Source organism: Aquarana catesbeiana, linkage group LG01 (assembly GCF_042186555.1).
Source record: "Aquarana catesbeiana isolate 2022-GZ linkage group LG01, ASM4218655v1, whole genome shotgun sequence".
Classification (NCBI taxonomy): Eukaryota; Metazoa; Chordata; class Amphibia; order Anura; family Ranidae; genus Aquarana; species Aquarana catesbeiana.
The window spans coordinates 585,415,878-585,435,615 of record NC_133324.1 but is presented as its reverse complement, the minus strand read 5'-3'; positions in this window follow the sequence as shown (position 1 = coordinate 585,435,615).

Here is a 19,738-nt window from a genome sequence, read left to right as displayed (position 1 = left end):
CTGACTTCAAATATGCCAGAGAATTGTCTGATTTTGCCTACACTACCAACTTCCCTGCTGGGTATACAGGTTCATTAAAGTGTAACTGCATTTTTCTGTGGCCCAATTGGAAGAATTTTGACTAGCAACTCTGCAATGTAGTGAGGGATATCTCTCTGGATCAGGGACAGGTGAGTTTAAGACTGACAGGGGGCTACGGACAGTGGGTGCCTGCTATATAAGTGTAACTGCACCAAAGGTGCAGTTACGCAATATGGGTTTGAATAAGTAAAGGCAAATTGGCTGTTCTCTTTGCAAAGGAAGTTGCATTTTGCAATGGCTTTTTCTGAAGAACTGAATAAATGTGGTGAAATTTTGCATTGCGGATACCCAATCACATGCAAGTTAAATTGGTGGCATTTTTGCGTGCACATGAATGGATGATGGAAGTCAGCAGAATTTCAAATCACTCACTAAGTTTTGGGGAAAGTTGCCTTTCAGAGTGCAACTTTCTTTGCAAAGTGAACCACTTGTTTGTCATTAGTAAATCAACTCCTAATAGTCATGTTCACTAATTTATCCTGTCACTAGATCTGCCCTAAAGAAAAATATAACAATAGAGTTAAATAGGTTTTAACTAGTTTAAGAAGCTTATCCGTGTGTATATACTGTAAATGCTATGACAAGATAATAATAATTCTATTTTCAATTTTCTTTATAGAAAGAAAATATAAAGTACAATTCAAACATATTACCATACCAATTTAGCTATGTGATTTAGTAGTCCTCACATTTTTATTCCTTGCTGTCATCTAATGTGTATAAATTTGCACACATCTGGAGGGAATTAGAATATTATCTGATGATTACAAAGAATGCTTATAAGCTTATAAATATATGAGTTCCGTTAAGGTGTACATAATACAAAGCCACTAGAGAGGCAAATGCATAAGATACTTGTGAGGATAATCAAGTGAGATACCTATGGAAGCTCAATCCATACATCTATTGCAATAGAAATGTGATTGTCCTCAATAAACAAAGCATATAGAATAGTAACAGTTTATCAACCCCCACAGGCACCCAACAAGTTCAAATTTGTGCTTAAAATTAATTACTGGAGAGTAAGTTTTAGTTAAATGGTTAGATGCTGTGGGCCAATAGAGACAGGCCTGATTTCAGACATTTTTAGTGAAGGAACAGTGACAACTTACGACAACTTTTATCTAGCTCTAGGTATCTATATCATTTGTTTGTTTTTGATGAGTGTGACTTTTTGAACCAAGTTTTAGGCAACAGCAAACTCAGAGTATACAAGGAAATTAATTTTCTAAAGCAGCCAGGTAATTAGGCAGAAAAAACACAAGGGTAGGGGAAGGCAGTATGCTATTCCTCATATTAGCTAGACCAACTTTTTTCAATGGCACCCTGGAGTGATTTTGGGGATTTTCACTTCTGCCTTGGCAAAACACCTAAAAATTGCCCCAAATTGCCCAAAAATTGTCAACAAGCCAGTAGGTGGATCAAGGCTGCCTTTTTTGTTATATAAAGACACAAGTTTGTATTGTGTAGCATTACACCTTTTGGCATCATGTGGGCCAGCCGCTGGCAACCTAACAACCAATGACATCATCAGTAGATAAGGAGGACATTGGGAGCTTTGTCTCTCCCCTGCCCCTCTCCATCAGCACTGGCATCACATTAGCTGAGTGAGGGAGAGAAATTGCGGGAGAAGAGAAATGCTGGAATACTAGTGGAATACTAGTCAGTAGTAGTTACAAAGGTGTATTTGCTTTTGGAAAAATAAATCACCTTTACTGTTGGGTGTACTAAGTGTGTGGATGCTGCTGCATTATGTAAAACTATTAGTTACCTTTTTTTTTACATTTTAGAATGGGGTGCCTTGAGATTGTTCAGAGCTTTAAAGGGTGCCTGGAACAAAAAGGGGTGGGAAACACTGAGCTGGATATTTATCATCTTTCTCATCAGTTTCCAAGCAACAAAATGGACAAAACAGCACATCTAGAACAAAAGAAAAAAAAGCCATAGGAGACAGAAGTTAATGAGTTTGACTTAGCAAATTTTAATGTAAACTACACAAAAATAAACAAGAGTAATTAATTGGATATGAGTGCAGGATTTGACTGCCTTTGGGGGCTGTGATTGGCCAGCAGGTTCAAGAGTGTGAATTTTCTGAAAGGTAGAATGTTCATATGATTAGAGAGGGTATGAGTGTTAGATGAGTAGTATTGGCAGATGCTGATTGCCTTGTTTATCTCACAGGAGAACAGTGATGACCAGGGCAAGTTTTCCAACCTGCCAGATGAACATTTACCCAACAACTGCAGGCCAGGCAGGCTATTAGATTCTCCATAGACATGATATGATAGTCTTCCAATATGGGCATTTCTAAAGTACCAGTATGTTTGTGTGATTAAATAAATTCCTGCCATGTCATAATATACAGCAACAGAATTCATTTTCGTTTGATTTGATGTTGTTGTTCAGCTGCTGGCAGGAAGAAGCATTTCTTCTGGTATAATCTCATGAACTATCTCTTTTTGATGAAATAGTCCTCCATGGTGTTTCCTATTTTTTTTTAAATCTTAAGAGATGCATGGTCCCCATTTGATTATATCAAAGAAAATAATCTACTGAAACTAAAATTTCAGGAATGGAGTCTCCAAGCCATATATGACGTAAACAGTTGATATAAACGATTCCATAGATGCCCCATAAAATATATGTTTTTGGTGGTATCATCCTCCAAAGTGTTTCCTATCATTTAAAATAAATGTTTAAAAAAAAGATGGGAGCACTTAGCACTTCCATCAGGAACATGTACCACCCCCCCCCCCCCCCCAAAAAAAATACATTTCAATACCATACAATTAGTAGAGGATCTTTTCATGTGGCTTTAAGGGAAACATTTAAAATACACAAGTTCCTTTAAATAAAATAATTAGGGAAGTGGGGTTCCTTAAATCTGTACATGGTGTAATAGAACAGTATGGTCAATAACTAGTGAATGCTTCACAAATTTAAAAGAACAATCCCCTGGCAACATAAAAAATAAAATATTTGCTCTGAGCATCCTCTCTCTCCACTTCTCTACTCTCATTCCTTTCTTCACCTTATCTATTTCTTCTCTGAATTTTCACTTTTTGCCATGATTATTCATTCCCTTGTTATAAGGAACGTTATCAACTACTCCAAGTAGGGTATTTTGGAGCTCTCTGGGTATTTTACCTTCCCCATATAATGGGGAACCTATGTTTGTCTCTCGAGTTATATAATGCTCTATAAAATTACATACCTTGTTATGCTGTCAATAGTATATTTTAAATAACTTTCAACATGTGTTTATTGTGTTAAGGGAGTGTGACCAATTGTACTTCTGCACATGAATGTTATTGCCTGTACACTGCAAAGTCTCCTTTAATAAAGATCTTTGAACAAGAAAAAATAAAAGAATGAAAAAAATGAAAACTTCACCACTAGGACAAAATCCACTTTCTTGTTTAAAAGGCAGCAAAAATAAAGCAGTTTTTCCTAAAACAAAAGACCTATCGACAGGGCTTTTTTTCAGGGGGAACTTGGTGGAACTCAGTTCCACCACCTCTGGCTCAGACCCCTTGGTGCCTGCTCACCACAATCAGTTGTAAACACAGAAATTAGGTTTCTGTGTTTACAAGTGACAGCACTGCACTCTGTATGTAATGCAATCCTGGTATTTATGCCCCTTTAAGACCCTCCTACTGTTTTTGTGAAGTTTGACTGAACACACCTATTATCTGATGTGATTTGGGGGGTGCGTGTAGGGGGAGGGGTTTTGTGGGGCCGTGGTTAAGTTCCAGCACCTATTGTTTGAGAAAAAAAGCCCTGCCTATCGACATAAAAAAAAACATATACCCCTAAAATAAATGAAAACCCCAAAATATCAACCGCTGAAACAAAAGTAATTTTTTTAAAGGGAAGCATTGGAGCAAAAAAAACAAAAAAAAAAAAAAAAAAAACGGATGTTACAGATGAGGCAGCAACTAAAAGAGACTGCTGCCCTCAAATCAATTACAAAATACAATAAAAAGATAAGGAAGTCTCATTATTAAGAACAAATACAACAAAGGGATTGATTGTCCAAAGAGTTAGCAATCAGAATTAAAGTATATTTTCCTAACAGACAATAATCATTCCCTTAGACGTTTGTCAGCTTTCCTTATGCATTCCCTACAACAGCTTCAATACACTGACACTATGGATGCTCTGGAGGGTTTAGCTTGACCAAAAGCCCCCTCGTTGGCCTTTCTAAGCACGCTAGCCATAGTTGAAAGGCAATGGGCCTTAAAGTTAAAAAAAATTCTCCCAGGCAAATCTGAACATAAATTTGCCTGGAATGTGAATCTCAAACCAGTAAGATTCCATTTGAACCCATGGTAATGGCGAACCAGAACTACAACCCTATTGAAAATTTTATCAGATCCTACGTTATTCTCTTGACCTGGAATGGCAATCTAATAAGTCTAATAATTTTTCTTTGGGTCTTCTTTTTACTGTCTTTATAGGTTCCATTTTAATTTCAATTCCAATTAACCAGCACATCACATTTGGACATGCAATACATAGTAAAACGGGGCAAAGAGCATTGATGATATGTAAAGTGCAGAATCCCCGATCTACTATCAAAAACTCTGTTTCACCTATCTGACAGTAAACTGAATCTTTATCAGTTACCGTGTGTTTTTGTGCTTTTTGATTGCCCTTGCCTGCCATTTTAAATACAGCAAGACTGTAGATCCTTTGATGATTTATTGGAAGGACGTAATAAAATGAATAAACATTGGTAATGGAGATTTACTAAAACTGGTGCATACAGAATCTGGTGTAGCTGTGCATAGTAACCAATCAGCTTCCAGGTTTTATTGTAAAAGCTTAATTGAACAAGCTGAACTTAGACACTGTTTGGTTACTATGCACAACTGCACCAGATTCTGTGTGCACCAGCTTTTTGGCTTTTGAGTAATGAAAGGAAACCTATCATTAAAGTATGCAGACTTCCATTGCTGACTTCTTTTGGAAAGTGTAGATGTCTGGCTTTTATGCTGATGCTTTGCCTTCCGAACGTTCCTGTTTCATGTTTGTTCCAGGTCAGAGACTTAGAGGTATGAAAACAGACAAAGCCAAGCAATTAGCATGGGCAAAAGAAGGTCAACAATGGAAGCATCCCATTTTTCCTAATGTATACTTTAAGCTGATTACAATATGGTAGCTCAGTTCTGTTGGGGAAAAGGTGCAGAATGATGAAGTTTCACAATGGTGCCTTGCAGCACTGAGATCCAGGGTTCATGTCCCACTGTGTCATCACTTGCATGAATGTATATTCTACTTTTGTTACTGTGGGTTTCTTTCCTCTTTTAAAAAAAGGCAGCTTTAAATTGTAAGCTGTCCTAGAGGCAGAGTCTGAAAGCTAGTGTTATATTATACAGATGTGGTAAATAAATATGAAGAGTATATCTAATTTATTTTATTCCACTACAGCAGATCAGAATGTACCCCTAGATATGAAGTAATAACTGTAATAGCCCTTTTTGTTCCTATGGATAGGAACTCTCCACCAAGCAGAACATGGAGTTGCTGACTAATTCCTCTGCATGAGGTTAGTTGGAATATGCGTACATGTCCAACCTCCCTCTGAGCTGTATTTGTGATTTATTTAGGGCTAATACCCCACGTGATGCCATACAAGCCTGTAATAATAATAAAAAAATCTAAAGGTTTTTACAGCAAAAAAACTCATCTATCTAATGCACATTAGCACAACATTATGATTTATACCATCCTCTGTGCAATGGTAATGCTGCAATTAATACTAAGAAACATAATTTACATACAACTATATACAGCTACACAGCAAATAAATCCTATACAAAAATACAAAGTAAATATATGATATAGTACACATTCTGCCTGTAAGTGCTTATACCCACGTCCCTAAATTGTGAACTATATCAACATAACATGGTAATACAGAAAATTGTGAACTATATCAACATAACATGGTAATACAGTTACACAAATATTTACACATTATATCAAGCTAAATTGTTTAGATTTCCTTTTTAATAGGAACAAATTAAGTTTGATAATAATATCAATCTATTTACTGCAGACAAATATTTATTAGTAGAATGTCATACATTTCAAATACTTAATTTTAAAATGACCCCCCTAGGTTTGTGTTATTAATTGAAATTCTCAGCAGTGTCTGAGTTCAAAGGAATGGGGGGCTGAGATGTGATTTCTGCTAAACATTGCCAAACAGCACCACCAAGTGGAAGTACGCAGAAGTACAATGATTTCAATGTAGGGAATAGATACAGAGGCATGAACAGCAATGTTAATTAGAAAAAAAAGATATGTATATATATATATATATATATATATATATATATACATATGTATGTCAGGGCATCAAAAGAGTGCACTCTCTCTTGCGCGATCCTGAGATTCGTAACTATGGAATATGGACTAAAGACTGTAGGATGTGTAGGGTGCATAGAACAGTACACATGACCACAACTGAAGTGTGCTGCTCATTCTGAACAAATGAAAGTGGAAAGGTGAGGTTCAAAAGCTTATGGGGGATGTTACAAGCAGGCAGAAAAACAGTAAGAAACAATTTCATGAAAAATATATTATAGGACCATTAAGTAGTGGATAGGTATTGATTATTGCTGGAAAAATAAGGTTATTGTTTAGTGTCACTTAGCATATCCAAACAAAAATGTAATATGTTGCAGCTTATCAGTCCTTATATGTGGTATAATCCTTTTTGTTTTTGCATGATTTTTTTGTCCTTTTTTTAAAATTTTACTTGGTGCCAGTTATCAATGTTATCAATGTTCACTAACTGATAAGATAACAGAAAATAAAAAATGGATACAATGGTCTCTCTTTGTCTGTACTAGTTATACTTTGTGATACACATGCAATTGAATTGTGTTTGTCTATATGTAAAAAAATTGTTGAAAAATAAAATATAGAATTAAAAAAAAAAAAAAAAACAGAAAATATCCCTATGTTATCCCCATCTTCTCCATAAAATGGGAGGGGGGGTGGGGGGGATGTTCTGTAGCCCATAGAGATAGCTGGGAACAATGCTAGCAAATTACAATTAGCAGAAGCAGAGGAAGATATTAACTCATGTGATTTCTGTCAGGATGAATAGTTATTTTTTGCACTTATTAGACAGATCTATTAAAATACTTTTAGTGGTATATTTAACCTCCCTGGCGGTTTTCGCGAGTGTGGCTCGGGGTTAAATTTCAGTACCATTAGCGGTAACCCCGAGCCACACTCGGGATTGCATTGCAGGATCCTGATGCGGTGTACTTACCTTGTCCCCAGGATCCTGCAATGTCCCCCCGCGGTGTCTGCGGGCTCTGTCCTCCGCCCGAAGCCTCTCTGTGCCGGGCTCCGTTCCCTGCGAGCGTCGCGACGCATGGGGGCGGAGCCTGGAGGCAAATTCAAAAAAGTGAAAAATCATAATACATACAGTACACTGTAATCTTACAGATTACAGTACTGTATGAAATTATTTCACATCCCTTTTGTCCCTAGTGCTTTGTCCAATGCCTGCATGCAGTTTTATATTATATATACTGCTCTTTCTGCCTGGAAACTTGAGATTGTCCATAGTAACCAAAAAGTGTCCCTTTACGTCAAAAGTGGTTTTAGACCAGCTAGAAAACAGCGATAGTAAATTAGAACACTAAATTAGAACACAGCAGAATTGAGCGATAGTGAATCGTGGAGAAATTAATTTTATTATTATTATATTATTATTTTTTATAATTATTTATAGTTCTTTATTATATTATAATTTATGATTTTGTGTTTCAAACTTCATCATACCCGAGATATCTACTAGACTCTTGGTGGACAGATTTAAGTGTGTTATTGCTAAGAATTACAGGCCTACAATATAAAACGCCAAATTTCTATGCAAAAAAATTGTACCGCTTTGAGACGCAAAAATCTGACATAATCATACTGCCAGGGAGGCTACTAGACCAAAGGGTAGAAAATAAGAGTTCATTCTTAGGGTTTACAAGCACTTTAATTTGAGTTTTTGCTAATCCACTGAAACAAGGATCCAGAGTTCCCTTACAAGACAACTGGGAGAGCACTTTTTGAAGTGGGTAATGTGCTCTTTCTCTATCTGCTTTCACTGTTTCATGGAATCTGACTTGTAACTAGGATAAACTTCCTTCTACTAAGTGTGTATAGAGATAGTAAGGATTCAGGATTTATATAGCGCCAACAGTTTACGCAGCGCTTTACATTATAAAAGGGAGACAATACAATTATAATACAATAAAATACAAGAGGATTAAGAGGGCCCTGCTCAGAAGAGCTTACAATCTAATAGGTTGGGGCAGGTGGTACAAAAGGTTGTAACTGTGGGGAATGAGCGGATGAAAGTGGTAAAAGATTAGTTAGAGACGTCATAGGCTTTCCTAAAGAGATGAGTTTTCAGGGATCACCTGAAGGTAGCAAGAGTAGGGGATAGCCGGACAGGTGGAGGTAGCGAGTTCCAGAGGATGGGAGAGGCTCTGGAGAAATCCTGAAGACGAGCATAAGAGGAGGAGACGAGAGAGCTTGAGAGTAGGAGGTCTTGAGGAGAGCGGAGAGGACGATTTGGGTGATATTTGGAGATAAGATTGGTGATGTAGCTCGGAGCAGAGTTGTGAATGGCTTTGTATGTTGTGGTTAGTATTTTGAATCTAATTCGCTAGGTGATTGGGAGTCAATGTAGGGATTGGAGGAGAGGGTTGGCAGACACTGAGTGGTTGGTAAGGTGGATAAGTCTGGCAGCAGCATTCATGATAGACTGAAGAGGGGATAGCCTATGGAGAGGCAGGCCAATGAGAAGGGAGTTGCAATAGTCAAGACGAGAGATAACAAGGGAGTGAATGAGGAGCCTGGTGGTTTCATTTGTTAAAAAGGGGCGAATTTTAGAGATGTATGGAGGTGAATTCTACAAACTTTTGACAATGATTGGATTTGAGGCTGAAATGACAAGTCAGAGTCTAGTATTACACAGAGTACCCTGGCGTGAGGGGAGGGACTGATGGTTGCATTGTTGATTTTGATGGAAAAGTCGTGAAGGGGGGCACGGGCGGGGGGGAATATTAATAGCTTAGTTTTAGAGAGATTTAGTTTAAGGAAGTGGTGCGACATCCATGCTGATATGTCAGTTAGTAAGTTAGTAATGTGAGAGGAGACTGAAGGAGTGAGGTGAGGAGTAGACAGATAGATTTGGGTGTCATCAGCGTATAAGTGGTATTGGAAGCCGTGGGCGGTTATCAGGTGACCAAGGGAGGAGGTGTAGATAGAGAAGAGAAGGGGTCCAAGAACAGAGCCTTGGGGGACCCCCAAAGAAAGGGGCAATGGAGAGGAGGAGACAGAGTTGTAGGTGACACTGAAGGAGTGCTGTGATAAATAGGCAGAGAACCAGGATAGAGCAGAATCTCGGAGGCCAAGGGAATGTAGTTTATTGAGAAGGAGCAGGTGGTCAACAGTATCAAAGGCCGCAGAAAGGTCAAGTAGTAGGAGTATGGAGTACTGGCTGTTGGTTTTAGCAGTTAGTAAATCATTAATGAGTTTTAGTAAAGCAGTTTCCGTGGAGTGCTGTGAGCGAAATCTGGACTGTAAGGGGTCAAGAAGGTTATTTTCACTGAGGTAGGAGCTAAGACGGTTGTAGACTAAGTGTTCTTATGCTGCTAGCATTAGTGAATAGATATGAAAGTATATCATATTAATTTGTTAAACTTTTTTTTTTTATATTTCTTCAGTTACTTCCTGGTTTCTGGCCTAGATAAATGATGTCATACTTCCCTGGAGTCTTCCGGAGGAGGAGGAAGGGTTTCTCAGCTAAGCATGCCCGCACACAAATATACATGTGGCGCTAATTCTTAGACAGATCCTATGATACTGTAAGTACTGATGGCCTGGTAAATGAAAGCTGCAATGCAGCCAGAGAAAATGTCCACTTATTCAGGGCCAGCCTTTTGCAGGTCAGGAGAGATTATAGAGCGGCAGAGACAGCTCCCCCTTGTTTGACCAGCGTGATGGATGCTTCACTGAGCGATTATGAACAGATGTACCCTTCATGTGAGGGAGCTCCTGAAAACTGCATTGTTGAAGGGGAGGTGCACATAGTTCTACTTTAAAGCGGAGGTCCACCCTAAAATAAAAAATTACATTAACATAACAAATCTATAAAAATACATTTGAAAAAAAAAACTTTTTTTTACTTACCAGAAACGCCTGTTGCTAAGCAGTCTTCCTAATCTGCCTCTTCCTATTCCGCAGAGCTGTTTGGTTACTTCCTCCTCTTCGGCTAGCTGCCCCATTGTCTTCTGGGACCTGGGTGTGTCCCAGAAGACGACAGGGCCATTCACAAAGCGCCGCGCAACTCGCGCATGTGCAGTAGGAAACCGGCAGTGAAGCCACAAGGCTCCACTGCCTGTTTCCCTTAGTTAGGATGGCTGTGCGGGCACCCGATCCGATGGACAGATCGGCCTCGGGGGGCCGACATCACGGGCTCGCTGGACAGGTAAGTGCCCTTATTAAAAGTCAGCAGCTACAGTGTTTGTAGTTGCTGACTTAAAAAAAAAAAAACAAAAAAAAAAAACGGCTATAAGATTATCAGATTACTTACCAAATGGATTGGGATGGCCTGGTGATGTACAGCAATGTCTAGTTGAAAAACAAAAAATCTGAGTTAATTTTCTGTGCTTTTCTATGCATCTCAAAGTTTGATTTTCACCTTTATCTGAAGTCTACCTCTGAGAAAGAACCACATGAGCATAAAGCAGGCCATACACGGTCGAATTTCGAACGAATTTTCTTTCAAAATCAGAAAGTTCGTTTTTTTTTGTGATCCGATGATGCCACCATTGATTTTCGAAATTCGGCCGACCAAGCCTTCAATTTCACAGCATGTTGCTACAGAAAAGAATTTTCTTGGCTGGGAATCTTCTTTTCTCTCCGTAAATTTTCTTTTCTTATTACATTTCTCACACGATTCTCCCATCATTGATTAGAAAATCGTTCGTTTTTCTAAAAATTTCCAACATGTCCGATTCCTCAAATTTGATTGCCGCACGAAAATCGGCCGTTGTTGCAGCCCACTAATGGTGCGAAATTCATACGAAAATTCTTTCATACGATTTTCGAAAGAAAATTCTTACGAAATTCGAACCGTGTATGGCCGGCATTAGTGTATAAATACATGTTCTATTTTAGAAGCTGCACATGGTCACTTACATGAAAGCGTCAGTTCTTACATTGGTCACTACCCCATGTCACATCACACTGTAACATTCTGATATATAAGGAGTGGCATAGGGTGTTTCATATATGCCCAATTCTTTATACTGATTCTTTGTACTGTTTCACTGTGATAAGCAAAATAAATGTGCCAAAGCCATAGTGCAGTGAAATCCTGATCTCTCACAAATTTCCTCCCATTTGTACAGTGAAATACTGGCAAATGCAAACATTTTCTCTAATACCAACATAAACATGGGAACTTTTATCCCAACCTACAATTATGAGGAATGAAAGTTTGTACCTCTGGCCAAAGGATGTATGTAGCACTGACCTAAAATACACAGCTAATTATGGACATACAAGAACTCTTTGGACACTCCGAAAATGTTTATTCTACTTTTCTCATGCATTCCATATTTGATTACAGATTTTCATTTCTATATTAATACTTACATATGCATGATAATGGAATATTATTTTTCAAATGTTTTACTGCCTCTTAAAGAGTAATCCCCCCCCCGGGTGATCTATGTACATTAAAAGGATTTTAACAAACTTTTTTTGCAGATTCCTACTTTCTGTTATTCTGAAGAAATCCCTGTTTATTTCTCTGTGTCCATGTGGAAAGTGAATCTAATGGGAGTGGTTTCATAATTATCAATCAGCTGCTGCCCCTGCTGGGCTCTAATCAGGAAAATTGCAGGTTCTGCATCCCTTTAGATGTGATTTCTTATTGAGGGTATCTCACCAAAAATGACATTTTCATTGCAGGGGATGCCCAAAATCTTACTGGTATCTTAGTGCGGGCTTCTGGGAAAATCAGTGAGCCAATCACACAAGCAGGAAATGATGTTTCTGGGGGGGCGTTCTGTACACATTCAGTAAATAGAACACCTCCAGGTATCCATATTGCATTGTACAGAAAATTACAAAGCTGCAGATTGAAAGCAAAGGTAATGAGAAGATTGAAAAGGAAAGGTAGTTTAATAACATTCAATTACAATATGACTTGAGTCACAATTGTATATGCTATATTATTTTTTTATTTGCTATATTTTTTCCCCATGAAAGTGGAGTTACCCTTTAAGAGGAAACTATAGTATATTTTAGTAAGTACACAAGTTGTTATTTTATTAACATGTGATTGAAATACATTTTTGATGCAAATTTCATATTGTGTACTTACTTGTAGGGATATATTTTATCTATTGTATTTCATTTACATATGTGTAATGCTCTCTCTAATGATTGACCTGTGTATTAGGGAATATGATTAAAATATTTGTATTACAAATGATGAGATAAGCTCAACTATCCTTTTATATAGTCTTATGCCCCGTACAAACGATAGGACTTTCCGACAACAAAACCATGGATTTTTGTTCGAAGGATGTTGGCTCCAATTTGTCTTGCATACACACGGTCGCTCAAATGTTGGCCAACAATTACGAACGTAGTGACGTACAAGACGTATGTGATATCTCCATTACAAACGCTAGTTTTACAAGACCGAGCGCTTCTTGCTCGTACTTGATTCCGAGCATGGGTGGACTTTTGTCCGACGGACTTGTGTACACATGTACAGAAAGTCCGACAACAAACATTTGTTGGCGGAAAATTTGAGAACCTGCTAGCCAACATTTGTTGGCGGAAAGTCCGACAACAAATGTTCGATGGAGCATACACGCAGTCGGACTTTCTGCCAACAAGCTCACACCCAACATTTGTTGTCGGAAAATCCGATTGTGTGTACGGGGCATAATAGTTCTGATCAAGTCAAACCTGACCCATACGTTTGCACTGAGAGCAGGAGCAGTAAAGCACAGTCACTATGTGCTCCTGTGTGCCTGTATTAATGAGAAGCAAACATGGCTTCCCCCATGAAACTATGTACAGAAAAAAAATATTAATTAATAAGGTCATTTAAATGAAGATGATCACATTTATGTATATTTTATGACTAGCTTTTTCCTACTGGAATAAAGACTCACAAACTGGCACATGCCTCAAATGCTGTTAGATAAGCAGTGCAGGTGGTGTCAGTCTGGATGTTAGGAGCAGCTGTACATAAAGGTATACAGATGTTACAGTACAACAACTGCTCTCTCAAAGGCATGAAAGCCCCCAAAGGATGGATCGCAATTTTGAACAAAATATAGCATGTTTAAATTCTTGAAAATTGCATGAGGTATAGATTATTTTACTTATATACATTTTAGTACTTTTAAAAAAAAAATCCTGTTTGCAATTGCTGCATCCTTGCTACGGTATCCAGCAAAACATCTTTTCCATGTGCATGTTATAGAATTGCATTTGAAATGTGCCACAGTGCATGAAATACAAATAGAGATAAATGTCGTTTAGTGGAAAGCTGCTTTGGAAATATGTCCCTCTGCATGATTAATTGTGCTGGATTTCAAGACTTCTAAGCTCACTGTGCATATTGGAAAATGTATAAAGTTGGTGTATTTTGATTTGGATCACCAAACCTCATATCGCCGGTGTACAGTGTTGACTGTTTAATGTAGCAAGTTCAAAATTGATGAGGTTTACTAAGAGATTCTATTTCCAATTGTTCAGAGAATATGGCTGTTCACTTTGTTAGACCAATAGCTTTCACAGAAATGCTCTGAACCAAAACATAATATAATTTCCAATCTTATGGGCAGGTTGTTAGGGAAAGTGTCGCCATAAAAAAATTGAGTACGTTTGTACAGCAAGTGCCCAAGAGTCGTCCACATTCCTCATTGATTATCTAAGCGCAAGCAGAAGTGAACTGATTTCCTGCATGGATGAAAATGAAGTCTTCTTTTGCAAAATTGCAACCAGGATGCCTTCCATATACAGATGATATAGGTTCTCCCAGAATTCTCCTTTCTTGATTATGTGACTGGCTCAGATACGATAAGTAAAAAATGTGGATGTCCTTTGCAAGAGGAGTTCAATTTTTGTGTGAGTCCAAAGGCTCACTTGAAGTAGAGAAAAATTGCAGCCATCACATACCGTAAATGCCTTGCACGTAGTAAGTGATAGCACCCTCAGTCTAACTCCGTCCAGGCCATAACATGTTTCACCAAACCCATGGGGCTAATGCCCCGTACACACGGTCGGATTTTCCGATAAATAATGTCCGATCGGAGCGTGTTGTCGGACGTTCCGACCGTGTGTGGGCTCTATCGGACATTTTCCATCGGATTTTCCGACACACAAAGTTTGAGAGCAGGCTATAAAATTTTCCGACAACAAAATCCGACCGTGTGTGGCCTGTTCCGATGCACAAAGTGCCACGCATGCTCAGAAGAAATTCTGATATGGAACAGCTCGGTCGGGTAAAATTAGCGTTCGCAATGGATACAACACTTTCGTCAAGGTGCAATGTTAAAAATGGTTTAATACAGCGCACTCTCTTCTTCTTTATAATGTGAGAAGAATGAAGTAGTTTTGCTGCTCATATTCACACAGACTTCTCACAAACTTCTTTCTTTATTATTTATCGGGATTCCCTTAATATATTTTGATTTGTCACATCTGACAAAAATATTTTTATGTTTTTTTTTTTTTTTTTTAAAGGCAGTTTTTTTTTATATTTTAGGTTTGTATTTTTTCCAAGGCTGATCTTTGTTTTTTTTTTTTTTAGTTTTACTCCAGAATATTTTTGTGTGTGTTTTGTGTGTCAAGTTACCACAACACCATTTTTATCTTGCATTATTTAATCTCAAGGAGATTGCTTGGTGTTGGTGTCCCTTGTTAATTTCACATAGTATTTTTGAAATGTACCTGAATCCTCACAAACAAACTGTCCTTTTTGAAGGAAAAAACACATAGGCAAGTATAATTGAAAACAAAAATCCTTTATTAAGGGCTCAGAACCAAACAAAGAGGGAGGCAACGCTGGAGAAACAGCAGAAATTACCGAAGCCTTGGACCCCCAGGGCAGACATCAGTTCTTGAACATCAAAATTGGTGGCCTGAGGAGTCCTTATCTAAGGGAGTGCAGTCTGGTCCAGAAGTCCCAGAGATCCGGAAAGCAGCAGATGACATCTGTGTCCCCAGGCTGTGGTACCACAAGAGGCTGCATCTTTTGGCAGACCAGACTGGATCCAGGGTCCTCACTTTCTGGTCTTCCTTCCACGCTTCATTCCCGGCTGTGGCTCTGCTGTTGGAGATGTGGCAGGAGGAGGAGTAGGACCTGGAGGAGGAGGAGGACTAGTAGGACCTGGAGGAGGAGGAGGAGGAGAAGTAGAAGGACCTGGAGGAGGAGGAGGACCATGTGTGAGGTCACAAATGTGGGTATCAGATGTTATTTGGCCCCTCAACCCCTTATTGAGAGCTTCCAAAATGAATGACTCACACATGAGTTGTTGGTCCTCCTCCATCTGCTGCATTTTACAGGCAATTATGCCAGCAAAGTCCTCCTCCACAGTGTGTGGTGCTCCCAGGGCCTCTGTAGCCTTCCAAAAGAGGCCTATGGCAGCCTCCTCCAGGGTACTCCTCTTCCTGCCACTTTCTCTTTGCAGGTGTAGGGGAGGGACCTGCATATCAGGCAGCCTGCTCGGCAACCTCCTGGCTGCGACTTCCCTGTGTAGGAAAACGGGACATGGTTTTAGTTTTTGCATCATCAATCACAATCATAAATTAGTACTCCAAACTAACATCTAGTTAACATCATTGATTGGACAACCTGAACTATTTAGCGGAATGCTATACCTGGCTCAAGCTGGGCTCCTCCACATGTTGCTGCCTGGAAGGCCCAGGTTGGGTGTCAAAAGCCTCAGCTGGGGGGGAAGGAAGCGTGGAAGGAAGACTGGAGAGTGATGACCTGGGTTCAGTCTGGTCTGCCAGAAAATGCAGCCTGTCATAGTACCACATCCTGGGGACATAGATGTCATCTGCTGCTCCGGATCTCTGCGAATCCTGGACTTTCTTGCGCTCCCTTAGATATGTGCTCCTCAGGCCACCAATTAGGATCTTCAAATAGGCCATGTCTGCCGTGGGGATCACCTGCTTCACAATTTCAAACAATTGATCCAGCGCTGCCTTCCTGTTTGTTTGGTTCTTATAATGTGGGTGGTTGATCTCCCACAGACAAGGCAGCTCCCTGAACATGTCAATGAAGATTTCCATGAAGTCGGTATCATTCAAGATATCCATTTTCACTGCAAGACACAACCCAAGACAAACCCTAATGTCAGGCAAAACTCTCCTAATCTAGTTACAATATAGGCCTCAATCTAGAAGCAGTAAAGGCCCAAGTTTGGCTCTTACCTTCGTTATCACGATATCACGGTGCTCCAGTGTATACTATAGGGGGGTCTCCGTCTGTGAAGCTTGTACAAGACAGGTAAAGTCTTGAAGCTTGACAACGGACAATAAAAATGCTACATCTCGGAACTCTGCCAAAATAGACAATTGTACCACACTTCCAAGCAATGTTTCATCTTTATATTTCAGCCATCAAATATCTGTGTGCTAATTATACCATTTTTGTTTTACATAGGGGAGAAAAGACTCGGAGGACACCCCTCATCCGAGGAGACCACAGACCCCCCCACCTCTGGAAGAAGGGGAAATACCCCCAACCCAAGCTGAGCAGGAGGAGGAAGAAGACGTGGTGGAAATTGGCACCACAACAGGTGAGTGTCTGCGATCACAGACTCAGGTAAGAGATGGATGGCGGCAGATTTTTGACACTTGTTTTTGTTTGGTTTCTCTCTTTTCAGGTGATCGTGATGTTGTGGATCCAGATCCTTTCACATCAGAAAGTGCCCAGATCCTGATCGGGGAGATCATGGGGTGTAATTTAGAATTGGAAAACCTCAAGAAAAAAATCAATGATGTTATTCAAAAAATAATAACATCATTGATGTTTTGGGGCGAGTTTAAAACCCCTCCAAATCACTTTGTTTTTTTGTGTGCTACAATCTTAAAAATGTTTAGAAAAGCCAAATTTTGAGGATGCACACAGTGTGCCAACATGTGCTATCTGCCATCACGGGAGATCAATGGACGCGTTTTGGGGGTGCAACCCCTTCCTCAATAATAAAGTAGCTGTGAGGAAGGGGTTGCTCCCCCAAAACACGTCCCTTGATCCCCCGTGATGGCAGCTAGCACATGTTGACATTTGTAAATTGGTGTGCATCTTCAAAATTTGGCTTTTCCAGGGGTGACTTCACCCCATCTGAAGGCAATATCAAACACAGTTCCTAAATACTCATGTCTGATATTGCCTTCAAGTTTTACCATATGTGAACTTTGTAGGTTCAAGATTTGTGTCTTTCTTGTTGGTTTTACACATGCCTGTTTTATCTTAAATGGACATTTCTATTTTTGATAATGCCACCCCAAAAATTGTTATACAACAAACATGTTGGTTTGTTTTAAAAACCTTTTCTAAATGCACATGTGATTATGCAGGTATTAAAAAGATTGTTATCAAGAATGTGTGGATTATTGTCTCAACACTACAACACTTTTGTGGTGATGTAATTGCTGCTTTCTGTGAAAATGGGGGTTATTTCCTAAGGGCAAATCCTCTTTGCACTACAAGTACAGTTTCAGTGCATTTTCAAGTGCACTTGTAGTGCAAAGTGTCTATGCCTTTAGTAAATAACACCCAACAGTGCTTTGTATAAGGTTACACAATCACGCCATTTTCAGGACTCCCCACATTGCTGTCAGGGTCAGCTAAAACAAACACAAGCAGTAAATGTCACCAAAGATTATCTTTTTTTTATTTGAAAGAGGCTTCACAAATTGTCTGGCATATTGATGGCCCCCCTACCCACAAAGAACTCAAGGTATCTTAACCGGACATCACGGGCACTCAGGGAGGGCAAGCCAGGATTGCCACTTTCAAGCATCGTCAGGGTTGTTTCATGTAGAATTCCGGCCTCAGGCCCAACTGAGCCAGCATAGTTGGCAGAATGTTGGTGTAAAAAGTTATGTAGAACACAGCACGCCAGGATTATATGATTAAGTTTATACTACGCCATATGGATGGGTGTCAGAAATAGGCGGAACCGGCTGGCCATGATTCCAAATGTGTTCTCCACCACTCTTCTGGCTCTGGCCAGCCGGTAATTAAAAACCCTCTGTTCCGGGGTGAGGGTCCTCATCGGGAATGGCCGCATAAGATGGTCCCCCAGTGCAAATGCTTCATCCGCAACGAAGATGAATGGGAGTCCTTCCACATTGTCTTCTGGAGGTGGCAAGTCCAGGCTGCCATTCTGTAGACGCCTGTAAAACTCCGTCTGGGTGATGACTCCACCATCGGACATCCGGCCATTCTTCCCCACGTCCACATACAGGAAGTCGTAATTAGCCGACACCACCGCCAACATCACAATACTATTGAACCCCTTGTAATTATAATAAGTACGACCCCGAGTTGGGTGGTGGGACGATGTGGACGTGTTTCCCATCAATTGCCCCTCCGCAGTTAGGAAAGTCCCACCGCTGGGCAAAGTGGGAGGCCACAGTCTGCCATTCCTGTGGCGTGGAAGGAAACTGTTGAAGAAAACAAAAAAATTTGTATTTTTGCACATAAACATGGAAAGCAGATTAGACACAAACATTCTTGGCCAATATCCAGATAACATTTATTAAGGGGAATTTTACAACACCAAAGTATAAGGTACACCTATCATATTCCCCCACCCCCCCTCTCATGGGCCATTTCTAACATTATAGGGGGGAGAATCTTGGACAGGTAACCCTCTCCACTTCATTGAGAGATGAATGCCTAAATAATGGGTATTACTTGGAACAGCCCCTCCTTAGTTACACTATTGGCAGCCCACTGGACAGGTAAGAAGTGTCATAATACAAAGATATAAATACACACTGTACACATTTGAGCACATTTGGACATTCTGCTATTACCTATCAAGATAATAATAGGATACAAAAACTTTAAACAGTACCATTTGAAAGTATTCAGGCAGGCCCTTGCACTACATGCTTTGGGGAATTCATCCATACATCTGACCACAAAAGAGGTGGGTATAGTGTGTATGGGTTTGGCAAAGTCAGCAGATAGATGATTGAGGATTGATAGAGAATTGGGATCAGCTGACTTAGCAGTTGGGGGGAGGGAGGGTTAATAATAATGATTTGGGGACACCACAAAAAAAAGTCTCTGGCACTCTGCCAGAATTTAAAGCACAAATCACATTTCTAAACATTTTATGGGGTGTTTGGGGTAAAGCACTACTATGGAGCTGATAAAAATACATTGTTAAGTGACTACATGAGGTTAATATAGGGCAGGAGAGCATGCTGGGGAGGTAAGTGAAGGCAAATATGTATGAAGGACAAAAAAATAATTACATAGAAAATCCAGCATGCATGAGAACAAAGGGGACATTCACAGCAAATTACAATCATGGTAATTAGGGAATGAGGAAAGAAATACAACATATTA